The following is a 23,109-nucleotide window of genomic DNA, read 5'->3' as shown; positions in this document are numbered from 1 at the left end:
CTTTTAACCTTCTACCAGTCTGCATTTTTGCCAAAATTAGTTATAATCCATTGAGTAATTCTTTAGATTTTTTGTCTTCCGGACAAATGGACGAACAGAGTAAATGCATGAAGGAATCTTAGTAAACCAAATTCCTTAAAAATGTTTTTGAAGTATTATAAAGTAGTGTTTGAAGATAAAAGCACATTTGTTATTCACTGTAAGCACATTTGTTATTGATGCATATTTCAAGGAATTTCCACGTAAAATCTAAAAGAAAGTTGTTTATATTTACCTATGGTTGCATGTGCGCTGCAAACCGAACCTACTGATATTGGATTTATAGAATGGACCTGAGTATATTTCTTAACATGAACAAGGATATTCCAACATTATTCTTTTAAAAGTTGTACACAAGAGGTTGCAGCCACCTGAGAACCTAGAGGCTACTTTCGTAATACGTCGTTAAGAGCTTCTTCATTTACTTTCGCTTGATTCATGCAGTTGTTCTAATTTCAAGAAAGGTGGGTCCAAGTAACTTCAAATAAATAGAGTGGTTTACGAAACACAAAGACCCTTTGCAAGTGAGAAACTCTTCGCAAACACTTTTCGTTTCTGTTCTTATTTCTGGGTCCATATACTTCAACCTTCATTATTTCCACTTCATCTCAACATTCTTTAGCACCTACGTAAAACATTACCCGGTTTACACGGGCAGCAATCTTTGGTAAATTAACAAACATTGTATATATCTACTTTGGAGGCACGGGGGCTCATAGCGGACAGTACATTAGAGCGATCTGAAATGTTAGGCTGATCATTATTGTGTAATGTAACCCTCCTTAGCTCATAAATTTGATATTTAATTCTTCATAATGTGGGGTTATGGATCACACACACTTAGATTTAGAAGAGTTGCTAACATAGGAATTGTATGTTAAGCTCCAATTATGTGAAATAAAATAAACAATATTAAATTTAGCTAACATGCAAACCTGGTGTTGAGGTCTCTTAATATTCTGAAACAATACGTAGCCAAGCTACGGAGATGGTAAAATAATTTGAGCTGGACTTTTAACAACTCTAGTGAACCGTTACTAGCCAATGGAAAAATCATACTCACTACTACTACTACAGAAATCTGTTGGCAATGATAAGGACGTTTCTTTTTTCACGGTTTAAACAACATTCTCTCAATTTTCACACTTATATCAATGGCCTGATGTTAGCCTTGCGCCTAGTTGCAGAATTCTTTCCTAGTTTCTTTATTTAAAGGAAGACTGCATTCTCTTCGACTCGGTCAAGTCTTGCATATCGAGACTTATTTCCTAGTTAAAAGAATGATTATGTGTATGTTTGATCTTCCTTGTTAGTTGTTATGTGGCTGACCTGCAGCACCAGTGAATGATCTGAATTTATTTTCAAATTTAAAATGTGAATATTTTTCAAATTATCTTAAATATAGTAAGTGAATAATTATTTCCTTTGACCAACTTTTTTTTTGTCATGTTACATTTGGGTTAACATACATTCTGAGTTTGGGTCCTACTAGAGAGCAAGTACATTTGTTATTTGCCCTCGTTATTTCTACGTTAGTGTACCTTCGAAAATTCAGCGTCACAAAGAGTCAGATAAGAAAGTGAAGTATGTTCGGTAGCTCAGTTTTGTACAGAGAAAAAGCGGGATAAAGTGCTCCTATCTGGTGCGAGAGGTCTCTCGTTCGATAAGAGGTCATGAGTTTATTTTTTAGTTTAAGTTCTCACTCTTATGCCCTAAAACTAGTAAGAAGGCGATAAGAAAGCGGGAGGAAATGAGAGAAGCCTGAGGAAACACATGCACATGGTTGTTATCCACCACACCACAAAGCCCATTTGGTGGGAGCTGGGCTTGAATCACCCACCAGAATTGCTATGAGAGTTTAGAGCGAGTATCTTGTCTTTGAGATGATCTTGCGATTCTCCCGTTTCCTCCTACACTGTTATTCAACGAATTCTTACTAAACCATGCCCTTTCATTAATTATCATTGCCTTTTTAGAGTAAAAAGAATTATCATGGAATATTAAGATAAAGTTTCCATTTCATGTTGTATTATATGCAGTTTTTTACCCTTTATAAATCTTTCGACTATAAGTTTTCATATTATACCAAATAATTGCGTTTAAATATACCATAATTTTGCGAGATTTCAATACACAAGTAATACACTTATCCGCAACGTTTAAATGCAAAAGAAAGTTCGAAGTGAGAAACGGATTGAAATATTAATAGAGTTATGTAAAGACAAATAATTGTAGTACTTACTTATAAGTAGCTATTTACTAGATACTTTCATCGTGTTTCATTAGCAACAGATCACTGAATTCCTCTCGAGTGCTTGGAGCCCACTTCTTTCTGGTACTTACCTAGGAAATAAACAAAAATCAATAATTTAAATAGAGAGATTAAACACATTTTAGGCGTTCATTGCTAAATTATCATTTCCTTTCTTAGTTGCTCATGGTTCAAAATTTGCTAATTGATTTCAGATTTATGATTAAATTAACATAATACATTAACATAATTAATTGAACTCTAAGGATTTAAGCAGTTTCTTAGGTTTGAATTAAACGAAGCAGACGTGAATACATATACCTACATGGTGGATACGCATGGATACACATATACGGCATACTCTGTGGCATCACATGGTCAATTGTTGCCAACCCAACAAATTTTTAAATGGCACTACTTCAAGTAATTTCATGATTCAAAGCAGCATGTTAAAAGAAAAATTACAAGGTTATATTTATTATTCACTGTTGCAAACTAAGTAAACTATAGTGTCACAATATCAAAGTTTGGTGACCTTGATAGGAGTTATAACGCAATTGAGACAGACGAGGCAATTCATGTCCAAAGTATTTTAGTATATATGTAATTTAGAGCAGAGCTATTCAACCAATGGTACGCTTACCCCTGAGGGTACGAGAAGATGTTTCTGGGGTACGTAATCTTAAAATAAGTATATTTTCAATATTCGATCAAGAATCGAGGAGTTGTCCTCCCGAAAACAAGCTCAGTCTTCTCATTAACATGTTAGTTTTAAAGTTAAGTTTAGTTTTTGAATTTTTAACATTGTCTTCAGTGTGCGAATTATCAAGGAGGATGATAGGGAAAATCCCCTCAGTAAAACTGGATGTCTCCCATATGTTTTGAAATTTCTCATGTTAATTTTTTTCGGATGTGCCCCTGTAAATATTCTTTTGCTTGGTGCACTGATTGTCCTTTTGTTGGGTTTCTATTTGTGCCCCTTTTTAATCAACAAAATATGAATATTAAGTTTAATAAATTCATTTCGATTTAATTTCTTTTAAACAGCTTCAGGGGTACACAATTGGATGGCGAACTGTGTCTAGGAGTAAGCGTGAGAAAGAAAAAAGTTAAATAACACTGATTTAGAGAACATATTGTAGTTACACCAACCCAAAAGTATTTTTGTAGCGCTATAGAAGCAAACTAAACCAAAATTGTTTTAAAACCTGCCACAAATGTGCCATTGTAAGCAATACATAAAATTTTACAAGTTTTCCATCTGTCGAATGGCATGAGATATGAAATTGCTGTAAACAGCATTATGATTTTTATGTTTATTGGAAATCATCTACGTAATTGAACCTGATACTTAAATACTTTTTAGAAACAAAAGCACTTGAGGAAAGTTTAGTTTTCAATTTCTTGTAACTTTGTTTCTATTTGTTCGGAATACATCATATGAAGACATTAGTGTTAGACATTAAAGTACATTGAAGGTGCATTACTCCATTCGTTTCTCCTGTATTATTACTGTTGTGGAACTCTCTAAACTTGGGTTGTTTTTCATGTTTACGTTGCTGTAACATAATTAATTCATAACACTGCATGACAAGTGTCATATTGTACGTTTTTGTTTCACATGTAAATTTGAAATATGCAATAACCTAACGCAGTGACATTTGGAAAAATGCAACTTTATATTGATTTGGCAAGACTGTTAAGTTTGTGGTATGACAAAGTGTGCTAAAGTGTGCAAAGGAGATAATCATTAAAGGAAACAGAATTTTTTTTAAAAAAATCGCATCTGTTCAAGTGTTATCGTCAGGAATAACGGACGAATATGAGCACCAATAATACAATGTTTTGAAGTCTTACTGTTTTATATTAACAAAGAATTGGCTACAGAAATAACAATTTTTAAGAAGCTTGGTTCATCTAAACTTCTTATTTACCTTGTCCGTCAGCTCGGAAAACGAAAAAAGATTCAGAAACAACTTGATGGATCACCACCAACTTTAGTTAGATTCTAGACGATCAAAAGTTAGAAATCGATTTTGTTGTTACATGTGATATTCAAACCGGTAGACATCAGCAATTTCTAATTTTTCAGGTTGATCAATACTACAGAGCAAAAAACGGTAATAAATTGAGAGAAGCGGTTTCCTTTAATCCATTAAGCATCTCTATCTTTGCCTCTAGAAAAACCAGAAATGATAGAAAATCAGTTGTAACGTCGAGTGAGCTAAAACGATACAACATAGCGAGAAATAGTTTTTTTAAAACCTAACATTAGCGCTTTAAGAATAGGTACCGCCTTCTATTTGGACTCCTATTCAAATCGGAAGTGGCAAAAATTAATTACTTTGGGTTTTACATAGAACACCATACAATAAAACTTATAATAGATGGGGAGAGAGAATGGTTTCATGTGATCGATTTAGCGTTCCAAGAATCTTCACTCTATTCTTTCTATTAAGACTGGAAATGGCAGAAAATCAACTACTTAGTGTTTTAAAGGTAATCACTGTAGAGTAAAAGCAGTGATAGGCAACAAGCTGTTTTCTATTGTCAAATAAAGTCCCAAGAATATCTTTAGATCTCCACTAAAACCGGAAGTGAAGGAAATCCTCTCCAGCTTTCAGTTTCAATATTTCTCTAGAGTAAAAACTGTAAAACATAATGATAACAAGTTTTCTGGGGATCCGTTTAGCGTCCCGACAATAAGTACTATCTTATAACTTAATCCCCTGCTCAAACTGGAAGAGGCGGAAACCACTCCTAGTTTTAATGTTGACCGCTATAGAATAAACATTGTAATTGATAGCAAGAGGCTGTTTACTATAATCAATTAAGCGTCGCATGAATATATTTTATGTACACTCTAATCTTTCTAATAAAAGGGAAATGGATAAATATAGATCAGCTTCGCTTTTAGCAGTAATCGCCACATAATACAAACGGTAATAGATAGCGAGAAATGGTTTTCTGCAATTAATTATGCGTTCCAAGAGCGTGTTCCAACTGTATTCTATTTTCTCTGCCAACACTGGAAGTGGTAAAAATCTACTACCAATTCTGGTTTCAATATTAATTGAGAAAATATTACGTAATATAAAAACCAAACTACTTCACGTTGTGTACACTTGACACTGCTACTTGTTTAAAATACTTCAGTATAAGGAACCGAGACTGCATGCCGTTGCGTACTCTTAGAAAAAAAATGAATTTGTAGAGTTTAATACAGATTTTTACTGTTTAAAACAAATTTTCATTAAGATGTTACGATATGAACATTCACTAATCTATTTATTAAAATCACACAAGATTTCTACTGCTCTACATTATGTTATTCTGCAGTCTGTGAATATTTCGTTCTTAATCTTGACCAATATATGTAAATATTCTCATAAAGATACCAATCAAATAATTTCAGCAGTATATACTGCTAGAAATGATTTAAATTACTCATGAGCTAAGGGAGAGTATGGTAAGAGTCACATAAAAGAACTATGGCAAATCATGTCCAAAGATGTTTGAAAGTACACTGATGTGAATTAGTAGTTAATGACTTTAATGACCCTTTTCGAAAGTCACAATAGTTTATACATCTATTCACTAAGTTTCCTGTCGAAAACTTTTATTAGGCCTAATCAGGAACGAATGATCTAATTTAGATCAAAATTCGCATGAAGTTTGTTAATGCGAGTTTGAGATACTTACAACATTTGGACGACACGACAAAGACTTCTACCGTATTTCACTGTTTATCGCGGATACCAGGTCCTCACTCTCAGTGTTGTAGTTTATTCGTAATAATAACACTCAAATATCTCACTTACTGTACCAGTAGTGATTTGCGTAACCGTATACTAATGCCCTCTAGTGATAGGTTAATAACACACAGCAGTGTTGCCACACTTGGTACAATTGCACCAAATTCAGTCCTTTTTGTCCTTCATTGGCCCGTTGGTATCACGCTGGCATTTTCGGCCCTTCTTGTGAAAAAGTTTGTACAATTCTACCCAATTCAGCACCATTTAACAAATACTTGTCACATTTTCAAAAGTATCAGTAAAACTCTTCCTACATCTCACGTTACTCATACTGTGTATTGGGCTCTTTAAAAATGCTGTTAAACAGTCATTCTGTGACGTTGCACCGCATAACGCTATGAACTTTGTGTGGAAAATTCGTAATGCAAACTATGCCGGATTTTTTTTTTACATATGTCAGTTTACTTATATTCTTCTTACAGCATATTATCCTTCTTCGGTCATGAAATAAGCGAGAATAAGATGCAATAATTTATATTTTAATATTTTATTATAACTACTGTTTACACACGAACTCGAAGATGATTGATTTGTTCGCCTTTTATCTATTTTTTCATATATGGCCATAATACCGTTTTGGTTTATTGGTCATTTTGAAACAGAGGCGCGTTTGGTTTCCTTACAATACATACCGAAGATTATAACTATTTTCCCTTTTAATTTGCGTTCTCTGTTATACTTCCTATGTGCGAGAATAGTTTGTTCGAGATCCTCCTATTTGGATGTTTTTAAAAAGAAATTTCTTGATTTGGACTCTTGGAAGAGGGGAGAAGTATTCTAGAACTTTACTTCATTTAATTTCGTGTAATAGAGCCATGTGTTACACTGGTATAAAATACTAAATTCAGCCCTTTTTGTTTCAATTTGGTACTATTTTTCAGCCCACTCCAGAGCTAGGACTGTGGGAACACTGATACACAGACACGGAGCCTGTTGTCAAGAAGAAAATGAATATGAAATGAAATCTTTAAGATTATCGTCCCATAATTATGCCCATTAGGCTAAAGGAGACGGATGACTAAGGCAAGTGAATGATAATGGAAAAAGTGGTGGAGTGAAAATGTTGGAGGAAACGGAAGTACCTCGAAAAAACACGGGCACGATGTTGTTTACCACAAACTTACTTGGCAGAAGTCAAAACATAAAAATACCACTATATATGTGTGGTATCCAATGAATAACTTCTTAAAGTTAATCTTTTTCTGATGAAAATAGTGATGTTTCATTTTTAAGTTTCCCAATTCCCCAAATGAAATCAGGCAACATAATGATCAAAGTCAGTCGGAACTTTATCGAAATTTGACGAAACATGGTGTGTATCATCTTTTATAGATACCGAACGTTCCTTTTGCTTGAGGTGAAGTTGCCATAAATAATGATTCATGAATAGTAATCATCCCAATAGAACCGACTCATCGATATAGGCGAAATGTGCGGCCGCCTGTGGTGTCAAAATTTAGCAGCGCGTGAGTAATTATTATTTATTTGCGGAATTTGTAACATTAATAGGGTGAACAATTCTTACAGCAAGCTCTGTAAAAGTATTATAGTAAGTTACCATATACAGGGTATAACATAAATGCATGGCCAAAAATGACGAGGTGACTGGGGACATCCACACAAGTAAAAATGTTCCTATAAACATGGGACCTATGCCGCTTCGTTTCAAAAATAAGGGCTGTTCAAATGTCAAGTGCCTCCATTGGCTCACTATGGGAAAGTGAATGGAAAAGTTTAATATTACAGCAATAATACAATCATGTGGAATTATGCCTGTACAAACATTTACACTAACATAGAGAATGAAACTAATCAATATTTGAGGTTATTGGGTTGTCAGTGCTGCTAACCTAGTACAAACTTATGTTTTCAAATAGCACTAGCCGTTCACACCTTAGCATATGATTGCTAACATCAAAACGTTCCTAAACATGTCTTCCGAAGTTTATGTGTGATATAAACGAATGCTGTGGCACCCATAGAATAACTTTCTCAATTACTTATCTTTGGAAACATGCAATAGTTCTGATCTATGAACCGTTGTTTACTATTATGAGTCGTTAATTGACTTCACACTTGGATAACTTGTCTTTCGAAAACGAAGCGAAATCTGCCCGCAATAACCTCATCACTTTTGGCCATGCATTTGTGTTACACCTTGTATAGCAGCAAACTTTGCCACACTTTTGATCGAGAGCGACATGATATTAACTTATGTTCAGGTCAGGGGGAAATAGGGGTAAGACGATAAGTAATTGTAAAATACTTCCACCTATATTTTCAGAAAAAAAATGATAGAACTAGATTATTTTTATAAGGGAAAGAGCACAGATAAAGTGTAAGATCAAATTTTCATGCTACATCAATCATTTCCCTGTTAAACAAAGTATTGTTTTATTGAGTAACCAAATATATGTTGGGTTAGGAAGTTTTCGGGAGTTGAGAAGTTCGTGAGGAACTAGGATGTTTGGGAGAAGTTCGGATCCCGTGGGTGAGTTCCTTTCTCTTTCTTCTCTTAGGTTCAACTGCCAGAAATACTATTGTAAGTGTTGAAATAAGTCAAGATCTATGGACGCTAGGACAATAGTTGAGTAATATGTGGCTAGGCCTTTGCCTCTTGTCGGCGCTTGCATTGTTAGCTCAAGCCAAAACTTCATAGTTTCTCATTCAAGTATTTCAAAATAGCCTCATAATACTGGATTAATATCGAAGATTCTATGATAATCTGCAAATTGAACTTCGAATTATTGTAACGCTCTTTTTAGCACCAAGGCTACGTAAGATTCGAACTACAGCTTAACGTAAGATCCGAACCACATCATCTCCGCCCTGGAAGCAGACAGCAGTGTTTAAACTAACAATATAGGGAAAAGGAAGTCCAAATTGAATCTCGAAGTAAGTACACCAAAGACACGAGGTAACCATTGGATTTTATGGAAGCATTTTGCCATAGGCCTAATAATTATTATTTACCTAATTATAATAAAAAAAGTAATAATAATAATAATAAGAAGAAATAAAATCATGTTTAAGTAGTAAGAAATTCGCTTCCTATTTCTGGCACTGGGAAAAACGTGAGAAAAAAGAAAGAAAAACGGATGATGCGTAATAATTCCCAGTGATTATGTTACGTCGCGTATGAAAAAGTTAGCGCAGAAGAGAAAGAGACTTACAGGCCGCAAAAGAGAGAAGGGAAAAATAATGAAAAGGAAGGTGAGAAACAGTAGCTGGCAAAGAAAAGACAAGTCAGCAACACCATCAAATGACTTGGATACAGAAAATGAGGGGGACATACAGAAGAAACAGCGAGAGAGAGAGAAGGACGCCAATAAGAAGTGCTAACTCTATAGCGCTTCGTTATCTCTGGACGTTTGGGGTCTTTCTGAATGTTCTATGGTGTGAGACAGCAATTGGAGACCTGTGCCACAATTATGTTAGTTTCCCTCGCTCGCACAATGAACTTCAATTTCTCCACCCTTCAACCCCTAGCTCCAAATGCTTCTCCCTTAGTTTTCCTCATAAGCTTTTATGTTCTTCTCATCCCCCCACTACAACCCTCTTCGTGTTGGGGAAGATTACAAATCGAGTATCTTCTTGCAGTAGCCCAGGGAAGAGTTTCTCTCCCTTGTCCTGTTCATTTAAGTTCTCCCGTGAAAGGTAAGGTGGGAAGGAAGATTATTTCTCGTCGCAATTACCAAACATGGCCACAAAAGGTTCATGATACTTCCTTTGAAAATTAATACAAATCTATCTTGAATTTCAATTACAGTAAAATCAACGAAAGTAGCGTATTTTGTGTTTTATGAGATGTATGAAATTTGATCTCATTATATTGGATATGTTTGTGAAGTTTTATGTCCCTCATCAAATATGGCATCGACAGTAGTATTATTATTATGGAACCCAAGAACATTCTTTTTCTTTAGGCGAAGAGAATTAATGTCTAATTTTAGCAACCTATGGCAGCGTTTCTTAAACTTTTTCACATAGGGACCACTTTTATTAGTTAAAATGATCTATAAATCACTCTACTATTCTCCTCTTCGTTGTAAATTCATGTTCATATTATATATGTTACATGCACTTATATTTTACCACTACAATAATATTTAATATATAAATAGCAACTGTAATTAACAGAAGAAAATACCTACTATTTATTAATCATAATTAAAGGCAACAAAGAGGTGTAATAACACCAGATGTAAAAGTAAGGGGGAACGCGTGAGGACGGCGTCCCCCCACCTCCAAAAGTATGTACTGCATTCCCCCGGTTCCTAAGAAATTACAATGAGCAAGGATAGGCAGGGGGACGGCGTGACATCATGCCGCTTCATACCGTCACACTACCTTTTCAGATCCACTTTTACCCCTGAATAACACATCTACCTATGTATACATAATATTGGAATTCGTATAATCTTAAACTTATTAGCCTTTCAAACTATGCTATACATAAGTGTTGGAAGTCATAGAACCAGCTTTGTCCGTCAGTCCGCCTGTCCACAAGTATCTGAGTAAAAACTTGAGTAAGAGATGTCAAAAAATGTTTCTTGTAGTCGATTCAGCATCCCAACAATAGGTTACTCTTAACAGATCCCAACTCTCCATTGCTCAAACTAGAAGTGGTAGAAATAAACCATTTCAGTTTTAACCTTCTTTACTATGAACAAAAGTTGTAGTATATAAGTCAAGTGGTTTATTGTAATTGATTCAATGGGTAATGAGTAATTGTATTACATGAGAAGAAACTGTTTTCTTACATGGATTCAGTGTCAGATTAAGAGGTTGAATCTCCTACTATTCCTCTGTTGCTGCCAGAAGTTATAGATTTGTTTCAATACTAAATTCGCATAGTTTGGAAATCTGTGGTACCTTTACTACTGTGAAACGAAACGCATTTGTGAAATCATGTAATCTGTCATTTATATAATCTACCTAACGTCTTTGATATTCTTAACTATAATGTTGGTACATAACTCACTTGAATTTTATTTTTTTCTGACCTTTTTTGCGTAGGAGGACTAAAGTTTGAGAAATACTATACTATCTAAATCAAATGACATCACTTGTTCTCTTACCTGAGATTATGTCAGGAAGTTTACATCCGGCAAGTATGCCTACTTGAAAACACGAATCCAACGATAAAATTCAGGCGTTAAATACACCATAGTTAAAACTATAGTAATTTCAATTTTAAATAAGTTACCTTCAACGAAGACTTTATATTGACTTAACTTCCAGTTCCGTTCATATATTAAGAATGTTAATTGATTTGTTTCTCAGAACTTTCTTCCAAAGAAAAGTGAGGCATTACTTATTGTTAATCACAAACATATATAACCTTCTGAAACTCACATTTCCAAACTGAAGTTTTAACAACGATTTTTGAGTGTTGGTTTTTGACTTTACCAGAACTGAACTTAGGTCTTCTCAAACCTTAACAAGTTTATATGTGTGTACATGTTACACTATGAATGTCATATTTCCTACGATTAGACTAAATGTCTTTCCAAGCACGGAAGTAAAGAAAGAAGTATTTAGTATGATATAAATTAAACTTCATGATATTTCAATAATACTGATTCCTGATCTGGATCTTGCAGCTACAATTTTGACTTTATTTGAAATTGTAGGCTACTTTGCTTGCAGCTACAATTTTGACTTTATTTGAAATTGTAGGCTACTTTGCTTAATTAGGAAAAATTTTCGAAATTTCATGATAATTGAACTCGATACTAGCTTTCCAATTAGTTTTAACGCTAAAACTTTTGGAATGAGCATCAATAAGTGTATTTCGAATATGACTTAACTTTGGTTAAACAATGTACGTTGTGGATCTATTAAGACTTTATTAATTGTGCTTTTAATACTTGGAATTATTACAACTATTAATATACTATTTGAGAAACAACAGTACTAACATGTTTATTGCTCCATTGTAATTGTTTGACCTAAGAAAGTGACTGTCGATCTAAGGAACTAGACTGCTAATCACAGGACCTATCTGGCACGGGTTTAAATCCCATCCAGCCTAACTAAACTCTATGGGCTATGGAACTTCAAAATTCAATGCTGCATTCACAAAAGTTTTTATTGACTTCTGTAATTATCCATTCCTATGTGTGCGAGATCCATCCTAGAAGATCTAGGAAATCTGCTCCCAAGTCTTCTTAATGGTCCTTTCGCGATTGTGTTCCAATTAAAATTTTAAAGATGTTCCTACTATTTTTCATTCTGCCTACATGACTTGACCATTTAATGACTCTAACAAAATGTCCTGTCCAGGCTATAAACATTAATTGTTGTTCTTCTCTGTTCAGTTCAATATCGCAATTAATTTCTCATCGTTTCGTTAAGCCTAAAGAGCAGAATAGTGAAACGTAACATTCAAAACTAAATAAATGAATATAAATAAAGTCAATGAAACAAGAAGAAATTAAAAAATATGCATCTTCATAAAGACATTCTGTATAGCTGGTATTCAAGCCTAAGAATTATTTTAGTCTGTCCTAATGTATTATCTAAGTCACGATAGAAAAAATATTATTTTAATATACTGTATATTTATTTTAATAAATTTTCCCTTTAATTTAGAAATAATTTTTAGTTACCCTTTCAGTTCATAGATTTTCTTCTGATGTTGCCATCGAACTTGTTTTTATCATAAATTTATCATTATTATGATCAAACATATTGAATGCTTAATGATTTTTACCTTTGGAAACTTTAATTAAAAAGAAAAACGTGAAACATCAGATAACAACTTTTATTAACAAAAACAACAAACTACTGAACTAATGTTCAAAGTTTGTTTAAGAGAATAAGAAGAACAACGAAACGATACAATCGGTTGACGAACATAAAAGTTACAATCATAGGAATGGATAATTCTCTCTATAGTTTATCTTCTAAAAGTGAAAGCCTTTGTCTACAGAAGAATTGTAAAGTAAAGTAAAGTAAATTCCCACTTGGATTTTTCTTCTCATCAAGAGAGTCACTAACTATATTACGGGAAAGAACTTTTAGCTCCTATATGAGCTGCTTTCATCTTAGCTCATATCTTAGAATTCATTGTAGGCTCTCACTAAATATTCTCTAACGCTAGCTCCCATTTGAGTTTCGGTCCTTTTCTTCAATCGCTAATAACAAAGAATGCTAGATTCCAACTTGAATTTCTCCTGTCATTCAAGGCCTATCATCACTTGTTTGTGTCTAAGCTGAGTCTCACTGTGACTCCAGTTCTCGTTAAAGACTGTAATTATTCTATAGGGAAATTGCTAATCTGGGTCTATTCTGGCTTTCGGTATCTGTAGGAACGAAAAATGACTGAGTTACTATACATTAATGGTATTCTTCGTTTGGAAAATCTATCTCATATTCGACAACTTTAGCCGTCTTGATAGACGTTATAGTATAAAGTTTGAGAAAATTAAATTTTCCTCTTGAGGTCATACTAAGATGTTTAGCACTCAGCTTCCTGTCCTTCACCTACAAAGGTATCCGAAGATAAGTAGGAAGAGGCTGAAACAACTCACTGCCCCAAACCCTCCTGGCATTGCTTGGTATTGTATGGGAAAGATTTGAAGTAAGTTGCAAACTAGCTTTGTTTTCTATTTCATTACATATAAGTATGCATCGAATATACATATATGAATCAAATAGAAATACCTTATTTCTTTGGCCAAAGAGTTCCTTATACAAAACCAACATATATTCGTATATTATCTTTTATTTCTATGAAACCCAAAGTTGATGTTGCAAAGTTTAAAAACTGTATTTGTTAGAGGTAGTGTTGTAAAAAAACGGTTTTTTTTTCTGTGAAGTTTTTTTTCAATAAAAAACATCGTTCTTTTTCATGTTTTTTTTCAAATATCTGTTTTTTTTCTGGCAACTATTATTTATTGATTTATGTTGAAGATTATTGAAATAATCAATAGAACTTGAGTCGAAGCCCTCGTAACTTACAAATCGTTTGTTTCCTTGTACCTATACGAGCAAAATCGTGTGATTATTCCTTTCGGACCCAGATCATTTTTGGCGTTTTCCTACTTTGTCAGTTAGTGACTTATTGCTCAAAAAACATTTACCCTATTGATATGGTTAAGACCTTGTTTTTTAGAAAAGGAATGTGGCTATTTTTTGGTGTACTTTACATTGCAGTGTTGCTAGCGGGTGGGAAATTACTGAGGGAAATGTAGGGGTGAAAATTTACAAAAAATCCCTAACCGAATTTCAAGATTTTTTGTATCTAGCACCACAGCTGCCATATGGGTCTAAGTCACCTAAAAAAATTCTTTGGTGCATTGACAAGGTACAGTGAAAACCTGAAGTCGCTGGCTTCCATTCAAAGAGAGAAAGAAAAAATTGTCTGTTTCCATACACATGAAATTTTGACACTTTTTACGCCTCAGAAGCAAAAATCAACAGATATGCCGGGGCTACAGCTTCTCTAATTATCCTATTGAAACTTTTATGGTGTGTTCTGTAGGCTAAAGAGAAGGCTTTCGGGTAGTGGTACATTTGTTTCAACATAGCGAGCAAGAGGGAAATAATAGAGGGGAAAGGGAAATTTGCAGAATTTTTCACTTAAAATCGGGAATTAATTGTTTTGGCTGGAAACACTGCCATAAAACAGACGTACACTATCTGAAAGTAAACCTTGGTACCCTAAGAATATATCCTACAAGTATCATAGCGATATCTAATAAAGTAAGCATGAAATTAAAAAAAAAATCTCATTCTAACTCAGAAATGCACAATGTTCTTACCATTTACAGAACATGGTTTATTATAAGCCTCAACTGTACTTCCCCTAATTACTCTACCGAAACTTTTTATGGTGAGCTGTGTAGCCTAAGGACGAGGCTTTCAGACAGTGGTACGTTTGTTCGAATGTAGCTAACAAGAGGGAAATAATAGAGACAAAAAGGGAATTTTTCCAAAATTTCCGCCTAAAATCGGAAATTAAAATTTTCTGTAGCTGGTAACAATGCTAGCAGACACACACAGACTATCTTAAAAGAAGCTTTGGTATCCCTATAATATACCCTACAAGTATTGTGACGATATCTAATAAAGTAAGCAGGTCATTAAAAAATATTTCAGTCTACCTAAAAAAATCACAGTTATCTTTCCACTTAGAGAACAAGGTCTACTGTAAACCTCAACTGTACTTCCCCTAACTATTCTATTGAAACTTTCTATAGTGCGTTGTGATGGGCAAAGACAAGACTTTCAGATACTGGTACTTTTGTTCCTATGTAGCCAACAACAGGGATATAATAGACAAAACACGCAATCTTCCCCTAACACCTTGAATTAAAATTTTCCGTAGCTGGCAACACTGCTACCAGACAGACGAAAACTATCTTAAAATAAACACTGGTACATTACTAATATATCCTACAAGTATAATGGCGATATTTAAGAAACATTGCTTTTAATTACGAAAAATATATTTCGATAAGAGGGGAAAATTAAGAGTTATAACCTAAATCCGAATTTTTCGTGCGTCCCCTAATTAACCCACTGTAACGATATGTACCCGAGCTTGTTCAGTAAGGACAAATGTTCGACTGGTGTAAGTTGACTTGCATTCGGACGTATAGGTACGGTTTGTAACAAAAATTTCGAATTTTTTGCCCAAATTTAAGGAGATTTTAAGTTGGCAACACTGCGCGCAAGCCCGTCCAATTGATGTCAACAATTAGGTATCCATCCGACGTATCTACCTCACAAGTCTTAAGGTGGTCTCTCTACAACGAATGAAGCTACAGGGACAAAGTAATAAAGAAAATTCGAGAATTCTCGAATTTTTGACTGGGGTGAAATTTGAGAAGGAAATTCGACACACAGAAGAAAAAGAAACTAAAATGATAAACTATGGACCAACCATATTTGGCAAAAAGATATATACCGATATCTTAATTAGTGACCATACAGGAGCGGATCCCTTGGTACAATCTGTACCATACGGGGTGTTTCATGGTACATTGCGTTATAACTCTCCTATTTGAGCTTTTTCGTCCGGTTTTTTTTCTGTTTTCTTTTGTTTTTCAAGTCCAGAGGCATTGTAGAAGACATTACGTATGGTTTCATACCTTCCTGCGTCGAGAAATAGGAGGTGATGACGTCATAATTCTAAAATATATAATTTCGTGTAATATTTTTTTTGGGGGGGGAGTATGTAAAGTATTTTTGGCGGGCTTATTTTTGCACTAGAAGATTGAAATTTTGCACAAACATTCAGTCCACCGAGTAGTATTTACCAGATTTTTTTTTCAGATTTCTGCGTTAAAACAGGGGGGAACCAGAGGTGCTAAAAGTTGAAAAAAGTGATATTTTTACCCAAAAATCCCGTTTTTCCTCATTTTCCCGCCTTAGATACATGATGGAGACACGTGAGTCATACCGTCTGAAAGGCAGTTCTATTCTGAAAAGAATGATGTGCGACAAATGGCCCTAGGGTAATTAGGGAAGTGTCAGGGAATTTTTATCAAAATATACTTCTGTATAGGGGAATTTTGGACATTTTCTTTATTATTTTTTGCGGGCTTATTTTTGCACCTAGAAGATTGAAGTTGTGCAAAAACATTCAGTCCGCCGAGTAGTATGTACCAAATTTTTTTTCAGATTTCTGCGTTAAAACAGGGGGGTACAGAGGGGCTAAACGTTGAAAAAGGGACATTTTTACCAAAAAATCTCTTTCACGGGATTTTCCTTCCTTAGATACATGATGGGGACAAGTGAATGGTACCGCCTGAAAGGCAGTTCTATTTTGAGGAGAATGATAGGCGAAACATGACCCTAGGGTAATTAGGTATGTCTCAGGGAATGTTTAAAAATTTCCCTCTGTATACGGGAATATGGGACAGTCGGTATATATATATATATATATATATATATATATATATATATATATATATTGGCGGGCTTACTTTTGCACCTGGAAAATTGGAATTGTGCATAAACATTCAGCCCACCGAGCAGTTATTTACCAGATTTTTTCAGATCTCTGCGATAAAACAGGGGGGTCCAGGGGGGCTAAAAGTTGAAAAAAAAGGATATTTTTACCCCAAAAATCCCGTTTTTTTCATTTTCCCGCCTTAGATACATGATGGAGACATTTGAGTCATACCGCCTGAAAGGCAGTTCTATTCTGAAGAGAATGATGGGCGAAACATGACTCTAGGGTAATTAGGGATGTCTCAGGAAATTTTTTACCTGAGATCATGGTGTTTTACGGTAATTTGGGGCATGGTGGGAATTCCTGATAAAATTTCTCCCACCCTTGGTATTCAGGATAGAAACTTGAAATTTGGTACACACATTCAGTATACCAAGTACTATTTATCAGATTTTTTTTAGATGGCTACGTTCACACCGGGCCGCTCCAGAGGGACCCAAAGTGCGAGGAAAAAAATTTCCCTCCGAAATTTTCCCTTTGACATCATTTTTCCCGCTCCTGGTATATGGCATGAGCATGCAAGTGATACCATTTGAAAGCCAGCTCTATTCTGAAGAGAATGAGGTATGAACCATGATCCTAGGATAAAGAGTGACGTTGCAGTAGCTGCTTGACTGAAAGTCTAAAAAATAGCCCAAAAACCTTGGATCCGGAAAGCGTTAAAAAAGTGACACACCCGTATATGCCACTTTGGCCACCTGGGTCCGAAACGGTTACGAGTGTACATTTAATTACATTTTTTGACTACTAACTTGTGTTGTTGTAGTAATTATAGTCTTGACTAATAATAATTTCGTTGTTGTAAACAATCACAATCTCTCCCTTTTATATCTTAGTTCCAATACTGATGTTGGGAAATGCAGGGTGTTTCAAAATGAATATCGGGGAATTAAGTCTTCGTAGTACTAATTACATTTTACGCACAATTATAAACAATATATCATATCAAAGAACACCTCAAACAGTTTTTGCTTCAAGTGTTCGATCTGAGCTTCATTCGTCACATGGCACACATTGAGTCAATAGGTGAGAAAGGCCCATAAACTTTCAGCCATATGGCACAAAACATTCAATTCACACAGACAGTTGCACTGTAACTACAGATTCAGTCTTTGCAAAATTAAAACACACAAAGCTTTCTGGTCTCTAGTCTCCATCTTTACTACTTGCTCTTTCTAACGGTAGACACGGGAAACAATGCATAGCATGCGTGTGTACAAAACTGTTTGAGTTGCTCTTTCATTTGATAACACTTATAATTGTAAGTTAATTGTAATAGATACTACAGTTTCAAAACCCTAATATTCATTTTGAAACACCCTGCATTACTTCAAATTATGTCATCCTATATTCATGTCTTGTATATACACTCATGTCCAAAATTATTGTCGCATGTCTATAAATATGTTGTTCTAGGAATGTAATTTGATAACGAATCCGCCTGGTATTTCTTATAATGTTAGTATGTGTATAATCGGCAAAGACATGTATGTGGCAAATTTCATGTCAAAAGAGCAGTAAATAAGAACAATAAAACGAAAATAAAACTTTCTTGTCCATTTAGTAACATTTTCTTTTACTCTTTCTCATTTTCGTATTTATAATTCTTTTCCTTTGAAATTTACCACAAATATACACACAGCATCAGTATTAAAAGTACCCTGCAAAATCATTATCAAATTATATTCTTACAAGAAGACAGTTATAGATATGCTACAATCATTTTGGACATGAGTGTACATATCATCGGGCCGGCCCAAGGCAATTTTTCGCCCGCGCAATGACGTAATTTGCCGCCTCCCTCTTTCTCCAGAAAGAACAAATCTTAAAAGTCACGATTTTAAGTATGCTACTGCAGCATGAACAACGAAAGGGAGGAAAACTACACTCGCACTCAGAAAGGCTTAAATACTTACTACAAATACAATATTGTGTCTGTTTTTTTTTCTTTAAATATTAATCTATTATGTTAGTGAAAGATAAAGCAAATACATCTGAAAGATGGTAATCCTTTTTATAGAATGCGACCTAAACATAATTTATGAATGTAGTATTCAAGTAGAAGGTCAGCTTAGTAAATTTAGCTACCATGATCATGAAGTCTGTCTCCTACAAGAAATATTTATTTTAAATAAGATACTTATGACAAATAATGCAGCCCCGTGCAAATGCACGTGTTGCACATATGGTAGAGCCAGCAATGCATATCATATATCTAGTCGACAAATTATTTATACATGATATTCAGAAAAATATTAGTAGGCAAATTAGTATTAGTTTTTACCTTTAGACAAGTTATTTGCATTTTATACTGTTCGTGATATTATTTTTGTACTTATTAAAGGCCTACTTTCACGAAAAAAACAAATGTTCATTTATACCTTTATTTCTTGGTTGATATTGGTGAAACAGTACAGAAACCCGGATTATTAGTAGGTACGCTACTCATATAAATTGTAAAATTTTTGTACAGTATCATTATATAGTGTTTAATTTATGTTGCATTTTATGGTAATTACACCTACATAAAAATACTTCAGACTTAAAAGGCGTAAGATAAATTACAAATGACTATTTGAAAAAAAAAACGAAATTTAGAAAATAAAACGAGAGGCAATGTTTTTTTTCTAAAAAAACGTACATTTCTGAAAAAATACGAACGTTTTTTTTTTCTATTTACAACACTAGTTAGAGGTATATTATAGTACTTTCTTCGAAGGTACAATTGAGTTCTTCATAATTAAAACCAAATTATCACTTAACGCTTTTAAAATTCGCATTAAGGAAACTAAAATAAATGAGCTCTAAATACTATAAATTTAATCTCCTTTCCTCTTTTTATAACTGCTTTCAGAGGAATGTTATGTTTATCTTCCGCGAACAAGCAAAGAAGTAGTCATTTTATCGTCAAATGTAATGCACATAATTTATAGCACTCCAGACATTTATAGGGATATTTCCTACCATATCATGGCAAAACACAAGCAACATAATAAGGTGAGAAAAATGGATTCAAATAAACCAATTTCAAATACTACAATGTTACGCATGCTTATATCACATGTTACAAGTAATACAGAGTCTGTGTAAAGAGTACGAATGTTTCCGTTAGGAAAAGGTAAAAAACCATCTACTGGTTAACAGTATATTTTGCTATACACACAATACGTAAATAAATAATTTAAATAAATAAATAAATTAAATAAAAACTGTCAATTATTATTGACAACCAATGACACACTTTTTGAGGACACAAACATTTTCTTTTTCGAAAACTATGCATAAGAATTTGCCCTCAAGTACTTTATGTTGTGTAGAGCTCCCTCGTGGCTACGCGGTAAGCGCACACGCCTTTGGCATAGAAGACCCGAGTTCGGTTCCCGGTGAGAGCTCCTGTAGTTCAGATTTCACGTTAAACTGTATTTCCACCTCTCGTAAAGCCTCATTGCTGAAAGGTACATTAAACTTCAATCAACAAGAACATGTTACGTTGTTTGGTTCGATTTTCTTATCGATTGATATATTGTATGTATTTCTTACATTTAGACACTATTTTAGTTAAACACGAATTAAACTTAATAGATTATGGTACATTTAGGCTTTATTTCATTAACCATACTCTACACTGAAAAAGAAAGGGTGTGGCGTAGGTTACATACTTAAATTCTGTAGTTTTAAACTTAACGTACAACCACATCATGTAACATCCGGCAGCAAACGTATAACAGAAAATGTAAGTTTTCTACGTACATCCATACGTATAAGTGTTTCATGTACACGTACTTTCTGTAAAAAGGAAAGGACTGTACGTAAGTGGCCAAGGTCTCATATTACAGATTAACGTATATATATCTTATAGCTGACGAATGGAACATACGTACACGTATGTAATACACGCAAGACTGTAACGTAACACCGACATGATGTAACATCTAAGGGGATAAAGGGCAATAGGTATGTAGCATGTGGATAACGTATACTTCGTACAGATTTCCGTAGTAAATATATGGATTCAGTATATTTGTACAACGTACCAGTGTCTGGATAAAACGGATTTTTCTCAGTGTATATGTAGTAGTGTTGTCTAGCTAGTAGGTGTCATAATGAAGGGTTTGAGACTAGAATATTTCATTATAAGTTTCATCTCAATTAATTGTATGGTGCTCGAACAGCATCAACTTTACGTTAACAAAGGAATTAGCTCTTCTACATTTTTCGAAAACTACTCACGCATGCTAACTTGTTCAGCGTAATAATATCTATCTATTGGGATAGGTCTCATTTTTGGATATTTTTCCATTTAAACGCTAATAATAACATATTGTAGAAGTTACGAAACGTTAAAGGTTTGAATAAATATAATTCACTATGAAATATCTATGCAACTGTTAGTCATCATTACAAAATTTGACATATATGGCACTACGATATATAGACCCTATATATATATATAAACAACATTTCGTCCCATGATAACCAGAGGAACGTAACATAATTTTGAAAGCCCGACTTGCTGTATAGGTTTTTGGCACCCTATAACTCCGAAAGGAAGCATTTGTGCACTCAAATTGGTCTATACATTTTGTCTTAATTTGGTATCAGAAATCATCTACCAAATGTTGCCAATTTTATTTTGAAACACCCAGTAGGCCTATATAGGGTGAACAATTTATCTTGATAAGGTCTTGTAACATTTGAACTAATGGACAAAAGACCCTCAAAGAGTGCGTCCAGGTTTAGGCCTAATTTCGTCTCCCCATGAATTTGCCCGAACGTGATTGCAAACGATAGCTTCCGATGCGTAGAACACGACTGTGAAGGAACAGAGTAGTCAGGTGCACCGTTCCTGGGATATCGCGTTCCAAAATTGTGGATGCCACGAGATGGTGCCAGCGTCGAATTTGAGATCCACGTGGCACTTTTGGTTATGAAACTCAATCAGAAACATCCTCATCATCGGAAACATTTTCAATGCGAAACGTTTGACTATCGATGGCAGGACACAACAAACTCATAGTTGTGGCCGTAAGAGAAGTACTAAATAATAGTGGCCATGTATGAACAACATCCTACTGTACGTGTTCCAGACTCGCAGCAACGAGTTTGATCAATGAGTTTAATACGATAGGGAGTTATATTTGTGACTACTATAACGTGATAGCTTCACACTATATAGGGGCCTACAAATATCCTCGAGGCGTTAAGAGGCGATCTCCCAGCTTCGCCTCGATATTGGCGCCATCTCGTTGTATCCCACACCTTTGGAACACGATAACGCAGGAACGGTGCATCTGACCACTGTGGTTCCTTCAGTCGTGTTCTATGTATCGACGCTATCGCTTGCACTCAAGTTCTAGCAAATTCATGGGGAGATGAAATTGGGGTTAAAGGATAAAGTTTTGTTGGCCGCACTCTTTTGTATCATGCAAATATCGCAGGGATATATTCTTTCGCATACCTGTAATATCACAATATCAATCCAACTTAAAGTTACGTTTCTCAAATGCCATCACGCCAGGTTATTATTTATTTCCAACGTGTATGTAAAAGGCAAACATACAATACTACAATTATCACACAGTGTTGCGATATTGTAGTATGGTTCTACAATAGTGATAACGTAAGTGAGACAAACGGGACAAAACACTTCAAAGTACCTTAATGCCGCATACTACGTTCATTATGTGACGTATCTCGAACAAGTAGAAATAGAGTTATAAGTATATACAAGAAACTGGAAATTTGAATTTTTTTCAAAAGACTTTATTTCGAAACAGTACTTAGATAAGTGTCACAGTAAATTGCGTATATTGTTTGCAATAAACATAAAGATCAGAGAGTTGTTTGCAGCGGTTTTATACCTCAAGCCATTCGTGAGATATTAAAAATTGTGATATATTGCTTAAAACGGCGTATTGGTGGGGAAATTTTAGATCACTTTTTATTTACTTTACGTCTATTCCATTACAGCAAGACATTTTGGTAGATATAATTACAGTAAGTTCTCAAAATTTCATAATTTGAAGAACTGTTGC

The 23,109-nt window shown here is 34.5% G+C and overlaps 1 long non-coding RNA gene across 1 annotated transcript in view; it reads right to left on the bottom strand.

The window, feature by feature from the left end:
• Positions 1-2,275: 2,275 nt before the first annotated feature.
• Positions 2,276-23,109, bottom strand: part of LOC145684695 (uncharacterized) — a 252,482-nt gene continuing 231,648 nt past the window's right edge. The window contains exon 3 of the long non-coding RNA XR_014131367.1: positions 2,276-2,382. This is a non-coding gene — a long non-coding RNA (uncharacterized LOC145684695). The remainder of the gene's footprint in view (positions 2,383-23,109) is intronic.

Source organism: Thermobia domestica, chromosome 5 (genome assembly GCF_964235325.1).
Source record: "Thermobia domestica chromosome 5, izTheDome1.hap1.1, whole genome shotgun sequence".
Classification (NCBI taxonomy): Eukaryota; Metazoa; Arthropoda; class Insecta; order Zygentoma; family Lepismatidae; genus Thermobia; species Thermobia domestica.
The sequence above is the reverse complement of the archived record's forward strand: the minus strand, read 5'-3'. Positions and strand labels throughout refer to the sequence as shown.